The sequence below is a fragment of the Vicugna pacos genome, chromosome 25, assembly GCF_048564905.1.
Source record: "Vicugna pacos chromosome 25, VicPac4, whole genome shotgun sequence".
NCBI classification, from domain to species: Eukaryota; Metazoa; Chordata; class Mammalia; order Artiodactyla; family Camelidae; genus Vicugna; species Vicugna pacos.
The window spans coordinates 35,188,165-35,206,525 of record NC_133011.1 but is presented as its reverse complement, the minus strand read 5'-3'; the positions used below and the strand labels follow the sequence as shown (position 1 = coordinate 35,206,525).

Below are 18,361 nucleotides of genomic sequence, written 5' to 3'. Positions count from 1 at the left end.
TAAAGAGGCCAGATCTTCTGGTCCACTTATATAGTTTGGATTTTTTTCCTGGGGCAACAGGAAGTCATTTATGTTACTCAAAGATATGACATGATCCATTTTGTTCTTAAAAATATCCCTGGCTGTGGCAGGGAAATGAATTAGAGGAGGCCAAGCAGCAGAAGAGAGGACAGTTTGAGGGCACTGTAATATTACAGTGTGGTGGCCATGGGGGAGTGGCAGCGGGATGGACAGAGTAGACAGAGTTGCAGGTTATTTAGGAGGTAGAATCTAAGATTTATCAATTGAATATAAAGAACTGAGAGGGGATAGGGAATTAGAAATGCAATTTATTAGGAAAGTTAATTTAAGAGATGGAGGGACATTTATAAGTTCACTTTGCTGAGTTTTAAGTGTCCTAGGAATGTCCCAGCAGAGATATTAATAAACATGGTGGGCATGAGGATATGATGTTGACTAGAGATGGAGCTTTGAGATCCTTTATAATTCCAATGCAAATTAACACATATGAATGAAAAGTTCTCTTAATTTAATGGTCAAGAGAGAGGCATAAATAGAACTCAGAATTACCAATATTAGAGGCAAAAGAGTAGAACCTCAGGAAGGTTCCGAGGAGTGTCCAGAGAGGAAGGAGGACATCCAGAAGAAAATGGAACAATCCCTCCCCTAGACAGACAGACATGGAGAGAGAGAGGTTCAAAAAGGAAGTAGTAAGTAACAAGTCTCTTATTTGAATCACAGATTAGGTGATTGAATATTTATACTTAATTAAAATTAACACATCAGTGACCCAGAAAAGAACCATTTTATTTGCTCTTATATCTCCACATTCCCCACATGAACACATTTATTAGAAGACAATTCCTCAAGGATAGAAATTTTGTGTTACCCATTTCTGTGTACTCAATACAGGGAACAATGTCCAGCTCAAGGGTGATGCTCAGCATGTGTTTATTAGATTCATGGAAAACAAACAAGAAGAACAGAGCTGTGGAGAATGTTTTTCTAGAAATCTTAATTTCCAATGCAGAGGCAGCCTGAAGGTGTGGTTGTCTCAATTAATTTTAAAACAAAATTAATTTTGAAAAAGTACAGGGATGAACTGAAAACAGTACACTCTAAGTAAAGAAGTTTCCACCCAGCCTACCTTTGATAAGTTGAGAAAGAAATTGAACAAGATAAAGCACTTTCAACCCTCAGCCAAAATATGCCAAAATCCATCTCTGAAGTAGGTCTTAATCTCAGTCAAAATTCTCCTTGAAGTACATTAAAGTTATATAAGCCTCTGGGCTCCATTCAACTGAGAAAGAACAAACTCTTTCTGTCTCTTCTGAGTTTTTTCCCAATTATCATCATCACTGAGTTATTAAGGCAACGGATCATACTTAAGTATATTCTTGACAAATTCTCACCAATTTAATATAAAGTTGGGAAATGATTATTTAAGGAGAACAACCACACAAACTTTACTAAGGAGGGATTTTTCCACTTCACAGAGGACCACCCAGAAATTGTGTGTCCTGGTAATATCAGAGCTTTTCTTCTTTGTTTTTCCATTTGACATTCTGTTCTTCCATGAAATTCATATGAAAGCTCAGGACTATGGATATGAATACGGCAGGTCAGGGGACTTTATCAACCACTATTATCAATATGGCTTTCTTGTTTCTTAGAAGAAAAAAAGGACTCAAAATTAAGTTCAAACTTTGACTCCATTTCATAATAGTTATAAGGATTTGACCTGTTTTCTCACCTTTAAATATTACATATTTTTCAATGTTATTTTGAAGATGTATGATTACCAGAGGGAGCTTTCCCATGAAACTAATGCAGTTTAAATGTCAGGGTCCCTCACTTGCAGGGGCTCTTTCTAAAGTGTTGGGAGGGGTTTTAACAACATGTTAACGTGGTTTTATTCTTTTGTAAGATTTGATAAAGTAAGAATTTTTAACTTCCGTTTTGTTTAAAACTACTGTCTCTTTGCTCTCCAGCTTCCTTACCTCACATGTCCTTTTGAGTTGGTTGGTACTGGAGTGGCTGGGGGTATTTGGGGAATCCAGGAAGAGGAAGCTGAGTATAGTTTAGTGGAATTGTTTTTTGTGATATGCAGTTACTTTGTGCAAAGGAAGTTATTGCTAGTCACCCTAGGAAGGAACAACTTTCAGGAATACTCCTCCCATATTATCTGCAAATTCCTTGACACCATGGTATAGAGTCAGGTGTTCCAGCACAATATAAGTATGTTTTACAGTGCCTGACACTGGAAATACATTCTCCACTGCAGTATCATAAACAACTGAATACACAATACAGATCTCTTAAGTAGATAATTAATTGGAATAATGTTATTTTAGTAGTGTTTGATGTTTGTGTGTCTCAATGTTTGATATTGGTTATTCAAACATCTGTACCTTTCTGAGATTCCAACCCTTATTCTAAATACCCAATTTTGTCTCTATTTGTTGCACTGTTCTTTCTCTTAGTGAAGGGTGTTCAAATTGTAAAAACTTCAGACTCCCAAAATATGGATCCTTGCCTGAATGTCACTTAGAACCAAGTTCCAAGTACAGTTCCTATTACAGAGCAGCAATATGACGAATGAATGAACTAATGACTGTGATGATAATAAGGACGATAACGAATACCCAGCAGGAAGGACTCCCTACGTCACAGGAGGAAGGTTAACTGTCAGATACAATGATTTCAGAAGCAGCACATTTTGCTGATCCCAGTTCCCATTTCAGCGTACGCATACTATCCAAGCTGGAATCTACTGCTTCCCCATGGATGTAGTCCTCATGCTCAAATATTTCCCTTGCATCATAGAGTCTGTAGCAGACACTCTTGATTTTCTAATCCAACCCCCATTTAGCAACACTTGACAGCTTCCTCCATAGAGATGGGTAATACATTTTTATGAGCCAAGAATTCTTTTCCTGACCTCTCTTGCAGATAGAGTTAGTTTCATGAAGCATATCTCTCCAATGAGTCATAAGCATAAGGTAACAGGGATACTTAGGGGACACTGTTTCCTTTACAGTAAGAGTGACACATTTTCCTGATGTCATTCCTTCACCTCTTATTCCTGTCTTATTATACATGAAGCATAACATGAGATTTTTGGAAAGCCAAATGAATCACAAGGCTGCTGACATCACTGAACAGCAGCAATAAATATATACATATATACACACATATATACATACACAAACAAAGAAACAAATCAGAATTTGTTTCTCTCCAGTTTCTCATTACTTGAAAAATGTAAATGGTTATCTACTAACCCATTGTTTCTTGATCACTTGCTGATAAAAATCACTCTTGAGAGAGGTATCTTCCACTTTGGGTTCCTATGCCCTCCTTTCCACTCATGTTGCAACTCTTCACACATTTCAAGACCCAGCTAAATACAACTTCTTTCATCAAACATTTCCCTATGCCTTAAATTGACATTAATCTTTCCCTAATCTCTCCTGTTACACCCCTCTACAATTTCACTTCTGAATGTCTATTTACATGTATATACAATTATTTGTATGCCTGTCTCTTGAACAAGGAAAAATGTCATTATTTTTGGCTTCTTTTCTAGCAGGGGTCAGCAAACATTTTGTGAAAGGGCCAGGAAATAATATTTTAGGATCACAGACCATATGGTATCTGTTGCAACTACTCAATTTGCCACTGGAGCAAATTGAAAGCAATCACAGACAATATGTAAATGAATGGGAATGACTGAGTCCCTGTAAAACTTTATTTACAAAAACAGATGGCAGGCTGGATTTAGCCCATGGACCAAAATTTCCCAACCTCTGTAACAGAGAATCTGTAATATCCCCTTGAATATTCTGAAAAAATATCCACTGAATGAAAAAAAAAAATGCACAAATGGACTAAAACAGACAGTTCCTTTTTGTTTTTCTCATATTTATGCCACATATAAATCTTGGAGTAAGTATGCATCAGGCAATGAGAGGCAGCATTGTGAATTACAGATTTCCCAAAATGTGGGATAAACATAGTTCACAAGATAAACCTAGGTGGTAGGAAACTTGCCATTAAATAGTATAATTCATACAGTGCTAATGAAGGTCTGAGTTCAGTGCTAATCTCTCTTACATATTATAATTTTCCTTTTCTAAAAGAAATAAACTCCCTGCAAACAAACAAACAACAATGGAGCAAGTCTTTAAGCAAAGTATATTGATAGTAATACTGTTTAGTATCTATATTTTAAATTATTCTATTATAGATATCAACCCATTATATATATATGATACACATCTTTAAAAAAACATTTAATTTAATAGAATTAATCTCAAGCCATGAAAAGATATGGAATAAATGTAAAAGCATATTACTAAATGAAAGAAGCTTATCTAAAAAGTTACATATTGTATGATTTCAAGTATATGACATTCTGAAAGTGGCAAAATTATGGAGACAATAAAAAGATCAGTGGTGCCATGGTTTGGGAGTGAGGGTATAAAGTGGTAGAGCACAGAGGATTTTTAGGGCAGTGTAACTACTCTGTATGATGTAATAATGGTCAATACATGTCATCATACATTTATCCAAACTCATTAACAGTACATTAGGGTTCAAGAGTGACTCTAATGTAAACTATGGACTTTGGGTGAGTAAGATGTATTCAAGCAGTTCATCAGTTATAATGAATGTAGCACTTGGGTGGGGATGTTTATACTGAGGGACGCTATGCACACGTGGGAGCAGGGGCCATATGGAAATTCTCTGTAACTTCCTCTCCATTTTGTTGTGAATCTAAAACTTCCCTAAAAGAGTCTTAAAATAAATAATAAGCACATACTATGTGGCAGATGATAGAAATAACAGGGTAAGGTAGGCAAGGTTCTTGTCTGCAGGTCCTTCACATCTAAAGGGAGACTGACAATTAAATATAATAAAATAAGGCTGGATGATGTTATGATCGAAGTGTTAATGGGAGCCCTAGAAACACTGTACTCAGCCAAGCCAACTCAAAAACAGAATTAATGGGTTTATTTTCTAAAACCATAATTAAGAGGCATGCAGGCAAAGAAAAAATTCTGAAGGTGACATGTGAATGACTGAAGTTAGAGAAATGTTGTGGTTTAAGGGAGGCTTGATTACTTTGTAATCAAAAATAACTCAGTTCAAATCATGGCCTTGCATCAACAAGCTCTATGACTTGAGGAAAACTGTATGATTACCTAAAGCTGAATTTCCTTTTCTACAGGGAAGATCATAGAGAGGGTCAACTCACATAATGTGTTTAAAAGTTCTTTATAAACCACTACACAATGTTCAGTTATTAATGACAAATCTGAGAAACTTTCAGCAGCTTTTTCTAAATCATTAATATTTCTGTGCAACCAGTGCCTGAGACAAAAACAATCAAGTGTTTTATTAAACATGAAGATATCAATATTCTGTTTCAGAATCAATGTACAGACATACTTGACTACCTATTAGTTTAATGAAAAATGTAGGCATTAGTAACTCATTTTGGTTGTAAAATTAGTTATTTAACATATAACCACATTCTAATTTGTAACATGTTTATCAAAATTTAGTGCCTTGTCGAGAATTGCCTCCTTTTAGGAAATTTATTGCTCAGTTTTACTCTAGCCTTGTAATAGCAGCAATAAATCCAAGGGTAATATTATGGCTTTTTTTCAATTGATTAAACTGAAATTATGGATACAAATTAAATGTTAGTGATTATATGTCATTGCTGATCTATAATACATAGTTTATGCAAGATACATTTTAAATGGTCAAAGTGCTCAGAAGTCAGAGAGAATTTATTCAAAATATACCTCAAAATATGATCTCCTGTTTATACTCTAGACAGTTTCTATTTGAAATATCACCAAAAGTAAATAAAAAGCCTTATAAGCCAAATGATCTTCATAAGAACAGAAATTAATTGTATTAATGGTATCTGGCACAGGGATTCAGTCATTGGTAAAGGGTCTGCTGAAATAAATTACAACAAACTTAATGGCTTAACGCAACACACATTGATTATCTTAGACTTTCAGAGGCCAGATGTCCAAAATGGGTCTCAACTGGCTAAAGTTAAGCTTAAAAAGATGCCAGAAGGAATTATTGATATCTAGAAATTATAGAATATATGGATATGCTTTTATTTTATTCAAGAAGAAAACTCATTCAAAGATAAAGTATTGCCATCTACAAGTACACAGAGATCTACTTTAATTTATTAATAAGAAGTTTGAAGTTAATGTGAAATTTTTATTTATTACTAATTAATCTCAGGAGCTAGTAATCTGTACTTTAAAAATAATAAAATTCCCACAGAATAGTTTATATTGTTAATTTACTTTGTAATACACATAATTTTGTATTGCAGATAAATACATATATATATAGTCTGCAAAAATAAATATTTGTTCTACAAATTTCAAGAAGTTTTTTCTACCAGTTCTTATTTATTCTGTGCAGCATCTTGTGGGTTAAGTCTGGCAGATGTTATTATCCCCTTTTATAGAAGCAGATCTGAAGTCCATAGGTGTTAAGAGACCAGTCAAAGCTGTGCAGGTAGAAAAGGCTGGTGATAACTCATAGATTCTATACTCGAACCCTGTTCATTTTTCACCCCTATGAATATAAAGTGTTATTTTATTTACTTCGATTTTCTTATTTGGTAATCCAAAACAATTTGGTGTCAGAAACAAAATGAAAGGTAAAGAATTAGAAGGATGAGAAAGGTTAGCAGTAGAGATCCAGACAAAGGCAAGGGCATGTTAAATTGACATCTAAGATGAAACAGTTACTCCACTATATGTCTGTGGCTAAAATCTAGGAACAAAATTGTCCCTAATGTGAAACACTTATCTTCCCTCTTCTAGTATAATTAATTTGACTCTAAAAATTATATTTGAATATTGATTTAATCAAATTCTTGTTAGAAATTATCAGAGATTTTGGGTTTTGATTTACATCATAAGGCGTAATAATTTTATTAAATCTTCCACCCTAAAGCAAAAATAATACTATCACTCTCCTCCCTGACCTCTATAGTAGTGTCTTCATTAATTACACACTATTTCAACAAGCTTCCATGATCTCATGACAATTCTGCAACCACCTCAACACCATCCCTGTAGTGTCTTGATATACTTCTTCCACCATAAGCACCCTCAGAATATTTTTCTTATGCTTTGCTAATGATCATTTCACTTTCTCCAGTTTAGCTCTCTGATCCTTTGGCTGGAAGTTTTTGTGTCCCATCGAATGATATGTATAATTGTGCTCACTTCACTCAATATGTTACGTGAACATGAAGGTAGAGACTGGGGGGAATGTTTCTCCAAGCCAAGGAATTCCAGATTATCAGAAAATCACCAGAAGCTTGGAGAAAGGTGCAGAAAAGGATTCCTTCTCATGGTACACAGAAGAAATCAATCCTGGAAACACCTTGATCTTGGACATCTAACTTTCAGAACTGTGAGACGATACATTTCTATTTCTTAAGCCACCCAGTGTTTGGTACTTTGTTATGGCAGCCCTCTCAAACCAACACAGTGTCTATGTACCCTCTGGTCACAGAATGGTTGTCTGCTTTCCCAAACAAAACACAACTTCCCAAGACAATCAAATGTCTCATCCTGCTACTGCTTTGGGCTCAAGCTGGAAGTCCAAGATCTCATCATCTAGATTAGATTCAGACTTGGAGGGACTGCCTTGACTGTGGTTCCTCTTAAGCTTAAAACCTGTGGATTAAAGAGACCTATGATGTACAATCCCCAGCCCCTCAACACACACAAAACAGTCAGTGGTGAGCCAGGCATAGGGAAACTGTAATAGACAGTTCTCTTCAAATAAGATAAAACAGAAATTATTCATTTGCCTGTGATCCGCAGTAAGTCTGAATCCAGGTTGTGCATGTTTCTAGCTTTTTAATTAGGAAATGACTCCCTGCAACTGAAGCCTGTACCTTTTGAGCCCTGGGCGCTTCCCTCTGAGACACCGTTTTCTCTATAAAAAGTAGTGTCTGTTTGTAGCTAAGCAGTTTTTTCAGCCAGATTCTTGCCCATATTTAGGGAGCTAGAGACTTACTTTAATTAATTATTTTTCTACCTCCCTTTGGATCAAAGCTGGTATAATTTCTTTAAAAATTTTATGGGATTCCAGTATACCAAATCATATTTCACTTTATTAGCCACATCCATATTTATATTTTGAAACTTTGAAAAACTTGTAAAGGTACCATGAGATAAAACTCTTAATATTCATGAGGGCCCTACTGTCTACAAGTCATATAAGTGGGTCTATAAAATCCTTAGAGATCCACTTGTTCAATTTAAGGGTCTTTGAAATAACTCCTTAAATCTTTCTGAGGTCTCAACCGGTTTTACAATACATCCTTGATTTGAATTTTACCATGAGTCCACACACTGAATTAGTGGCAATACTCTAAATTTGATTGTGTCCCTTGGGCCATATTTTACTTTGAAACCAACTGCTGGTTGGAAAGATGGTGGATAAGAAACAGTCTTATGTTTCAAATGAGGAAAATTCTGAGTCATTTATAGTCCCTATAAATTACACTACAAACTCAAACAGGTTCTTCCTTAGCTTATCTAGCTCTATCCACACCTTTTCATATACATCTAAAAGGAACCAGTTAGCACTTTCAATGTTCTACCTAAAAAAATCATCTCTTAACCCAGATTAACCAGTTCCTATATACATATATATATTTATATATTTATATATATATTTATATATATATAGATATATTTATATATATATCTCCACAGGTGACAATTTTGCTGAACTTTCCACCACTACAAAACACAGTTCATCTTTTCTCCACCCTCCAATGACCTTCCTGTTGCCCTTCAAAGCCCTCATCAATAGTGTCCTCAAGCCCAACCCAGAGTCAGTGTACTAACCAGACCCAAAGCCAATACCAGTTCTTTAAGGTAGTTATCCTGGTTCCAAAGACCAAATTATGTTCCACTGTCTAATACTAATACTATATTATTTTTTTAAATCCTCAAAACTTAGTGGCTTAAAATAAACTTTAATTTTCCTCATGATGTTGTAGTTCAGGTATTCAAAAAGAGATCAGCTAGGCTGACTACCTCTGATTCACAAAGGATCAGTGAGGACATGGGATCACATAGGACATCTGAGGTAGAGAACCCTCTCCCATGATGGCTTCTTGTCTCACATATCTAGTACCTTGATGATCCTGTTCTCGCTCTCTTTCTTTTTGCTCTTTCATCCTCCAGGACTTTATCATAGCTTGACTTTCTCACAACAGGGTGGCCTCAGGTTAGACAGACTTAATCTAGAGCTGTCCTTCCCAACAGCAAATTACCCAAGAGTGAGTATTCCAAAGGGCAAGTTTACAAGAGACAGGAAATTAAAGGCACTGGTCTCTAACACTGATACTGGCAGCATCACTTCCTCTGTATTTCATTATTCAAAACATAGACAGAGCCCACCCAGATTCGAGGGGGATAAATACACCCCAGATATACTCTAGCTCTTAAAAAGAAGAGGGCCAAAAATTTAATCTATCACACTTATTTTGTGTTTTATGACTTAGCACAAATTACTTAACCCTCTCTGAATGTCAGTTTCCTATTAAGTTTAGATGAGATAAAGCATAATTATACCCACACTGCAGAGACTATAATGAGAATTAAATGAGATATCAAGGGTGCAGGGCCTATTACAGCATACCTGGCACAGAATAAGCAATCAATAAAAAGTATCTGTGATGAAAATGATTATATTAGCATGAAGAACATTTCAATTTGCTTATATTATCATAGGAACAGTTCACTTCACAGTATCCACTGTTAACAATTTAGACATAGTTTTTTTCTGATACATGTTTTCAGCAGACAAAGAAATACCATGTCAAAGAGGATAAAGGTCTATGGAACTGTGGGTGAGCCACACACCTCTTTCTTTGGGGATGTAAGTATATACTTTATATTCATTTTCTGCTTCTTTTTCTTTAATATTAACATGATTTATAAAATTTCAGCTGGGGTTTATTAAAGTATTGTTTATAGAGATCTGCAGCGTAAATATGCTCCAAATTCCTGACCTAAGAAGGAAAGCAATTCAAAAAACACCAGTTTCAAAAGGTATCAACAAATTTGCCAAATACTTCTAGAAATGCATGCACACACATACACATCTCCCATGAATTCAGTAGTAACACTATAGGAAATTGCCTACAATGCTCATTTAAATCAGGTGTATATAACAACTCGTGTCTGGGAAGAGGATGCGTCCTTGGCCCTCGTGTTAAACTACACTGTGCCCAACCTTCTCAACTTTCATCCTGAGAACATGCTCTCCAGATCTGGACAGTGAATGACACTCTCTTAGGATCTTTGCTTGTATTAGCATGAAAGGCTTTCTCTGTTCTTTGTAACCACAATTATGGGTCTATATATCATATAATTAAATTAATAATGAATGCATTATCAGAAAAGGTGGGATCAAAAATCTCAAAATCTTAGCCAAACCATTTGCTTACTATTTGTCTTTAACAGCAGTATTTAAATATTATATCAGTCATTGCAATCATGAGTGCCAGCATCAAATAATACTATGTTCCGAGCCAGCGAAAGACAGCGTGCTTTTGTTATAGCATAGGAAGCAAGAGTTCTAATATTTACTCTGAGTTGACCATGTAGCTCACAAATCAGACCCTAATAACAGTAATAATGATGGCTGCATTTTAATAAGCACTACCTAGGTGTCAGGCATTATTCTAAGCACTTAACTAACAAGATTTCATTTATTCTCCTCTACAAGTATGTAAAGACATGTCTATAATTATTCCCATTTCATAAACAAAGGAAATACAGCATAGGGTCATTAAAAATGCTAGACCACATTCAGACATTTAGGCTGTGAAGCTCAGCTCTGACCTATGCATCAGATTAACTCTGGATAATTTTTATTTAACCCTGTGCTAACCTTCCTTGCTGACCCAGTAATTTAAATATTGAAGAAAGTGCTGACTGCCTTAAATCAATCAGGACCCTCTTTCCAGAATGCATGGTCCACGTGTAGGAGGAGTGCTCAACTGAATGAAAATATTGTTTTAACAGCAGAACAAGATCACTAGCCACAGGAGAACTTTTAATCAGCAGATTTCCCAAATATGATCTATGACTTAGCTTTATCGCCTCTGAAGGACTGCCATGTAAAAGAGAAATGATTCAGGTGAACATAAAAGGCTTAAAGTGACAACAGACCAATATAAGGACTTCAAGTCAATATAAGGGAGTCCAATTTTCTAAACACAGAATGATGGGTAAAAGCCTTTCCAGAGACTTTAAATGGTGGATGAAGAATCTTGACACTCATGAATCTCAAGATATGCTTTATACACTGCATGTACCAGATTTCTGTATGGTTTATTTCCATCCACTGACTTATTTGTTTTAAATCATAATGATCTTACTGAATTTTTTTTAAAAATTAAAACTATTCTGCAACTAGAAACAGCTAATATATTCATTAATGCAACATGGCACAATGATTTCATATTCACAGCCAACCAGGGTTTGAGTTTCTACTCCGACACTTAAATCAAGTTATCTCACTAAGTCACATACGTGTCCACATATGTGTTCTAAGAATAGCAATTCTATTTTAGAGAACAGGAATTAATAAAAAAAAATGTAAACCATTTTAGTCTAGTATGAGTACTTTATACATGAAAATGCTTCTCTCTCTCCCCTTTTTGTATCTTTAAAAAAATGTATTTTCTTTTCTTGAAGAAGTATTTTTTGAATATTACTTTATTCCAAACATTGGAGATGGCAGGAAAAGGTTACAATGATGGCTAAACTGTGTATGCAGAGAGCTCACAACAGTGTGAATTGGGGTATTTATCACATTCTGGAGGATGATGTGTGGCAGGGAAGCCTCCTGAGCTTCACAGAAGTTACAATGTTACCCTTTTATTTAGTCCATGTTTTACATGGTCCCCTCAAAGTTGTTCCAAATACCTCTCCAGCGTCTTTTCTTTTTTAAGTTGGATATATAATTTAAATATTTAGTGTGCTCTACTAGGTCTAAGGGCCCCAGGGTCAGTGAAGGAATGCTGCCCAAACTAGAGTGCACACAGCTACCTCACGGACTTATTTTCTGGCACCACTGCAATTCCAACACAGGAAATGAAAGTGATGATTTTGTGCTTCAGGCAAGATCTCATGTGTGTATGCGTGTGTGTGTGACAGAGAATTTTTTCTTAATGGAAAAGCCTTCACATTAAGCTCCTCTCCTTTTTAATCACAGAAATTCAATGAAACCACAGTAATAAGCAGTTTGTTGCAGGTTTTCGAGATTCAATGCAGACTCCATTTTCAATAATTCACATTTTCCCAGGTGTGCTGGACATTTATTGGAGCTTAATCATTTTCTCTCTTTTATGAAATTAATTTTCTAATACATTTATGGTATAAATGAGCCTGTGACAAAGAAGTGGTTATTACCTCCCGTCAGAATAAAAGGGAATTTTTAAAGATGCAGGATTGCAAAGAAGTTGGAATCTGGCATTTGCTACCATGGACAGTTATTTTAATAACTACTTATCTTAAGAGAGAGATAATTATAGTTAAATTTTAACAAATATTTTTAACATCTATTTTTTACAGTTACTGTGTTGGACACTGGTGATTCCACGGTGGGTAAAACAATAGTCCTGCTTTACAAAATAGTACTGATCAAACGAATAACAGTTATTTAACAATAAATATTAACAACCATCCTACTTTTATAATGGTAAGTAAGGTTTGGATTATTATTACATCATTATTATTGTCTTTCTTTTAGTGTACACTGGAAGATTAAAGGACCCAAGTGTTGAATTTTGAGGAACATCAATTGGGATGAAGTTATATGCATGAAAGAGAAAACAAAGGATTATTTAAATAAGCTCTCCCCTCCCAGATACATGTAGGATTGTGTTTCCTGCAATTCTGGTGGTTGGGTTGAGAATGGAGGAAAGAGTTAGTTGATCTTAAATAAGTTTCATTATAATATTCCTTCTAGATATCCATCACCTTATTTTAAAACGGCATCTTCCTTTGCATATGTACCACATCAGCACTACTTCTCAAAAGGCTGTATGAGGTGCGACTGTATTCTTCCAACACCACAGCCCAGTAGGAGTAAGTTAATCAGTGTGGTGCTAAATGGCAGCTGAAGTGATAAATGTCATAGAAGAGAAGTAACCTGAGGGCTGTGATACCTTTCTGTGGGCTGACACAGTTGCAATCACATCTCCTTATGAAGGCTATCAGAGAAACTCTAATAATAATGGAAGGACATTTTATTGTTGTTGTAGATGACAGCTACATGAACACTTTGCTGCAATATTTACCTATTCAAGTGGGACCATTAAATTCCATAAGTGGTTCTTAAAATAAGGCAGAGAGCTTTATTTTTCCCTAAATTTCTTTTCTTTCTCTAGTATTTTTAGTAGATAATTCAAGCAAAGAAAAAAAAATGGCTAGGAAAGATTTAATTCTCACTGGCATTTGCCGTTTAGCTATAATGCTCTTGTTACTGGCACACCTGAGCAGAAACATGGCGTGTTAATTTAGTAGCCAGTTAGCTTTCCAGCAGCCCCAGCTAGAGTGTTTAGACTGTAGGTGAGTATGCCAATTATAATAAAACACTTTAAAATAAGCACTGTTGAGAGTGTAAAGCTGCTTAATGTGTCACGTTAAAACTTCCTCATCCTTTATTCTTAAAGAGTTAGGAAGACAGCTTACAGGAAACAAACTGCTCAGATCTAGGATGTATGTGTTGAGGTATTTCTCCACGTGGAATCTCAGGAATATGATGGTAGGGAAAGGGTCACACTAAAGGCCCCATTTAAAGGAATTTAAATGCCATAGAGCCACATGCTGGATCCTTAGAAATACTGAATCACATCAGTTCCTTCTGCTAATTCAAGAATCCTTGAATGATTCTAGTTTTGTCAAAAAATAGTAACTGGAAGACAAAAGAAAGACTGGGAATAAAATAGCCATAAGTTTTTGAGGATTACATATGTGCTAGGGTTAAGGATTAAGGATAAATCAGGATAATCTAATTTTACAACAATCCGGCATGGTATGATTTTCGCAGAGATTTTATGTCAAATGAAGAATCTATGGTTACTTCATTACCTTAAATATATGATACTTAAATATTTTAAATCAATTGCCATTTTTGTGTTTTTTCAATGACAAACTGTATTTAAAAGTTTGCAGATTTGAAATACACAGGTTGGATTTGAGGAAGATTGGCAGCTGGGAGACCAGTTATTTGGCTTTTGAAAAAGTGTAGTGAAGACTGATGACCAACTTAACCGGAGTAACAAGAGAAGGGATAAGAGATTATGTGTGAGGGGAATTTCCAAGGAAAAACCAGAACTTGAATACTGCTTGGATAACTGAGATGGAGTAGTAGAAGCGGGTGAACGGTTAAATGATGATGTCACTGGTTGAACTAGAAAAAGGAAGCATATTTGAGAGAAAGTTGGTGAAGTCCTTGTTTTGGGCTTATAGATTTTGAGATGCTGAGAAGGCAACTAAATTTCACACTGTCCCCTAAAGTCATTCCAAGAGATGATGGTAGAAACCATCATCTAGAGCCACTGGATCAGAAAGCTGCACCTTCAGAGCATACCTCTATTCTGGGAGTCAGACCTTTTATTGACTGCCGACTCAAATTACTTCGTTCAAAAATATTTAGTGTCCTTTGAATTAAGTAAACCTTAATTCAAGATTAAACTTTTGAACCAAGTTAAAATCAACAACATGGTCAAGTTTTTCAGTAGAATCACATCTGTTCCTAAACCTCTGGCCTGTTCTGCAGCACCACCCTCATCACTATGATCCTCATGTCCCTTTCAGAGTGGCCAGCTTTGGTAACTGCTACTTGTGTGCTTGTCTTGCCTTAAACAAACCAACTCGGATGTGTCCAGCTACACTGACCTTCCCTCCTCTCCTCTTTTATCTCACTCTCTCCAAAGTATTCTTCAAGTCTTAAGTTCAGTAACATTTTTGTGGAACCTTGAATTAGTTGCTTAAACATGGTTAGCTACTTCCATCATTAATATCCTCAAGAGTGATTATAATTTTAGCATTTATCACATTTAAATCCTGTGTGTTGAACTGTAAGCTCCATAATGGCAGAGAAAGTGTATGTTTTGTTTTTCCTATGAATTACTAATATTTAGCAAAATACCTAACACTTAATATGTGTTCAATAAGTTATCTGTTGAATGATAAAAAAAGAGTAGGCCCACAACCAATTTTATTTATGATCTTAGATGTAAAAAATTAATAATGGAATACTGTCAAATCATATCTAGCAGTATAGTAAAAGAATTATTCAACATAACAAAGGAAAACATAAATATTAATGCCTACCTTAAGTTTAAAAGCCTTATAAATTATGTAAGTAGTAAGAAGGTAAAAAGTGTATCTAAGTATGACAGTTATGTACAAAAAGTAACAGTAAACAGGATTAAATAGAGAAATGTTAGTCTTTGATTACTGTCAAAACTCAAGAAAATACATACTATTACCACTTTATTCAAAATTACCTTGGAAGGTCTAACTAATACCATGAAATAAAAACCAAAATTTCTAATATACATATTATAAAATAAGGGATAAATATAACTTCATTTGCATTTGATATGACTCTATATGCAGAAAGTTCAGGAATCTTAATGAAAACAATTTAAATCAAAGGAGAATTTAGTAAAATAAATAGATAAGAAAACTGAAAAATACATAGAAAATAATCTAAATTGTAAATATACTAAACTTATGCCCTGCCCTAGGGTGTTAGGAGACACTCCATGTGATTTAAGCTCAGGGTACATTTTCAGGGCTGCAGGAGAAGAGGTTAAATAAATCATTACCATGAATGTCAGTTATTGGGTGCTGACCATGAGTCATGCACATTGCTAATTGTTTTATAACTAATGGCTTGTTCAATCAATGTAACATTTTTGACAGGAATTATCTACCTTTTCAAATGAAGATACCAAGCCCTAAAATGTTTAAGCAACTCAACTGCAATCACAAAACTTGTAAACAGAGAACAGGGATGCAGAGGTGACTTCTTGAATCTAATGTGCTGTTGGTAATGAAATGAGATCCTGTGGGCAGGGACACACTGAGAAGGGAAACATGTTGGCTTTGGGCTGCCAAGTTTCCAGGGTTTAGGGCCATGTTCCCAACTTGGATGGGAGCCAACTTGGTCCAGATTACTTCCACTAGACATATATCTCACCCAACTGGCCTTCCTTGGGGCTCCATCAATGTTTGACAGGAAAACATCAGGGCAGTGGTAAGAAGACAGTGTCTTGCAGAGGCATTTTAAGAGAACTAATACTCTGACTAGGACTGCAGCCTGCTTAATAGACAAGCAACATCAGGAGCTGCCTGTATCCTGGGGAAAAAGGCCAGAGATAAAGAAAGCAGCAACATGTTTTTTCTTGTTTGTTTTAGTTTTTGCTTGTTTTCTTCCTTTCCCTGAAGCTTCTCTTATCTGGGGAAATGTCCAAGACCAATCCATATGTCTGGGCTGGTCTTTTCTGGACTGGGCCTGGGAGGCTAAAACACAGGCTTTGATTCAGGGTCAGATCAGCACCACAGAGCGTCATCACTCTGGGAACATCAAGAATGTTTGTCATGTTCTTCTCATGGTAGAAAGGCTAATGGGCAGGGATCCCAAGCCAAACCATGTTGGTGAATACTCCATTAGTAAAAGTAAGTCACTTGGATAAGCCCAAAATCAATGAGAGGAGAACATACATCCCACTTGGAAGCACCATGAGGTTCACACGGCAGCAAAAAGGATTAAAGAACTGAGAACAATAATCAATCCTGACTACCACTTCTGATTCACATAAATGCTGTAGAAAAAGAAACATGTTTTTAGTCCTGTCCTTCTCCAAATTCAGCCATATCAACTTTATCTACAAGATGTTTTTCTGTATCTATACACCAACCAAATGATTACTTGCTCTGTTTTCATTGTCACTGATATTTTTGCAAATGTGCAGAAATCTATATTTAAAAAGGAGCTTTGTGTGGCAACTATACTTAATAACACTGTGTTGCATATTTTACAGTTGCTAAGGGAATAAATCTTAAAAGTTCCCATCACAAGAAAAAAAAATCTGTATGTATGGTGACGGATGTTAGCTAGACCTACTGTGGTGATCATTTCTCCCAATAAATGCAAATATAAAATCATTATGTTGTACCCTTGAAACTAACATAATGTTGTATGTCAATTATACCTTAATAAAAATATTTTAAAAAGCTTTGCTTCAACATTTTTAATGAAAAAAAATCTGTTTTACTCACCATTAATACAAGTTGATGATAAAAATTAATTATTTCTTTCAAATTACAGCAAGATACTGTGGCTACCAAAAGTGCTGGATTTCTCTTTAAATGTTTAATTAGCAAACGCTGTAAGAGTATAACATAAACTGTTCTCCTTGAAGTCATCAGGAGAATTTAAGAAAAATGAATGATGATTATACCGTCATGATTTATTTAATGCTCTGTCTCAGTACCACCTAAAATCAACTCCTATACTGATAAAACCATCTTATGTGTCAAATTTGGGAAACACTGTCCTAGTACAATTCGTTATTTCTCATTACACACAGGGAGAAAATGGGACTCAAATGCGAAGAGACAAGGCCATGTTCCCACAAGCAATATCAGAGACAAGACTAAAGCATCATCCTTGTCCCAATGTCCCAGAACGCAGCCGATTGTGGCAGACTGCTTCAAAGTACTTCAGGGATGAGTTAACGCTACTTAATGAGGCTAGGTTTAGAAAGAAAAGGAGAAACATGACCAGAGTTGATATGGGGGAAGTCGATGGGAGCGCGGTTTGTTTACGGCTCTGGCACTGATTCATTGTTTATCCTTGAGTAGCTCGATTAATCTTCCTGCGTCTTTTGTTCCCATCTGTAAACGAGAGGTAATGAATGGGCCTTACAGAAATGATAGGAGGGATTAATAATAAGGTAATGCATGTACAGTGCTCTGAGCTCGTCAAGGAAACGGCTCTGCCCATAAGTGCAGCATGTTGCTGTAATCAGGAAGGAAACAGATTGGGAGAAATGAAAAAGGAAGAATGGAGAGAGAAAAAGAGGGGTTAAAAAAACAAGTGAAATAAAATGAAATGTCAAGGGATTAAGAAAGAGGGAAGGGAAAAGAAGGAAAAGAAAAAAAACATAATAATGAAAGAATAAGACTAAGAAAAAGACTAAATTTAACACAGATCTAGGGGTCTTGGCTCTAATTACTAGCTGGAGGAA

At 35.6% G+C, this 18,361-nt stretch overlaps 1 long non-coding RNA gene across 6 annotated transcripts; it reads left to right on the top strand.

Annotated features, from left to right (window-relative positions):
- Positions 1-607: 607 nt before the first annotated feature.
- On the top strand, positions 608-17,892 carry LOC140689170 (uncharacterized). Of its 6 annotated transcripts, none has more exons than XR_012064052.1 (5): positions 608-710; positions 7,213-7,470; positions 9,885-9,960; positions 12,666-12,792; positions 14,264-14,537. It is a non-coding gene; the product is annotated as an uncharacterized lncRNA (long non-coding RNA). The 6 variants fall into 6 exon arrangements; XR_012064051.1 differs by lacking the exon at positions 608-710 and adding an exon at positions 4,593-4,633; XR_012064049.1 differs by lacking the exons at positions 7,213-7,470; positions 14,264-14,537 and adding an exon at positions 17,702-17,892 and having other exon boundaries at positions 9,882-9,960.
- The last annotated feature ends 469 nt before the right edge of the window (positions 17,893-18,361 follow it).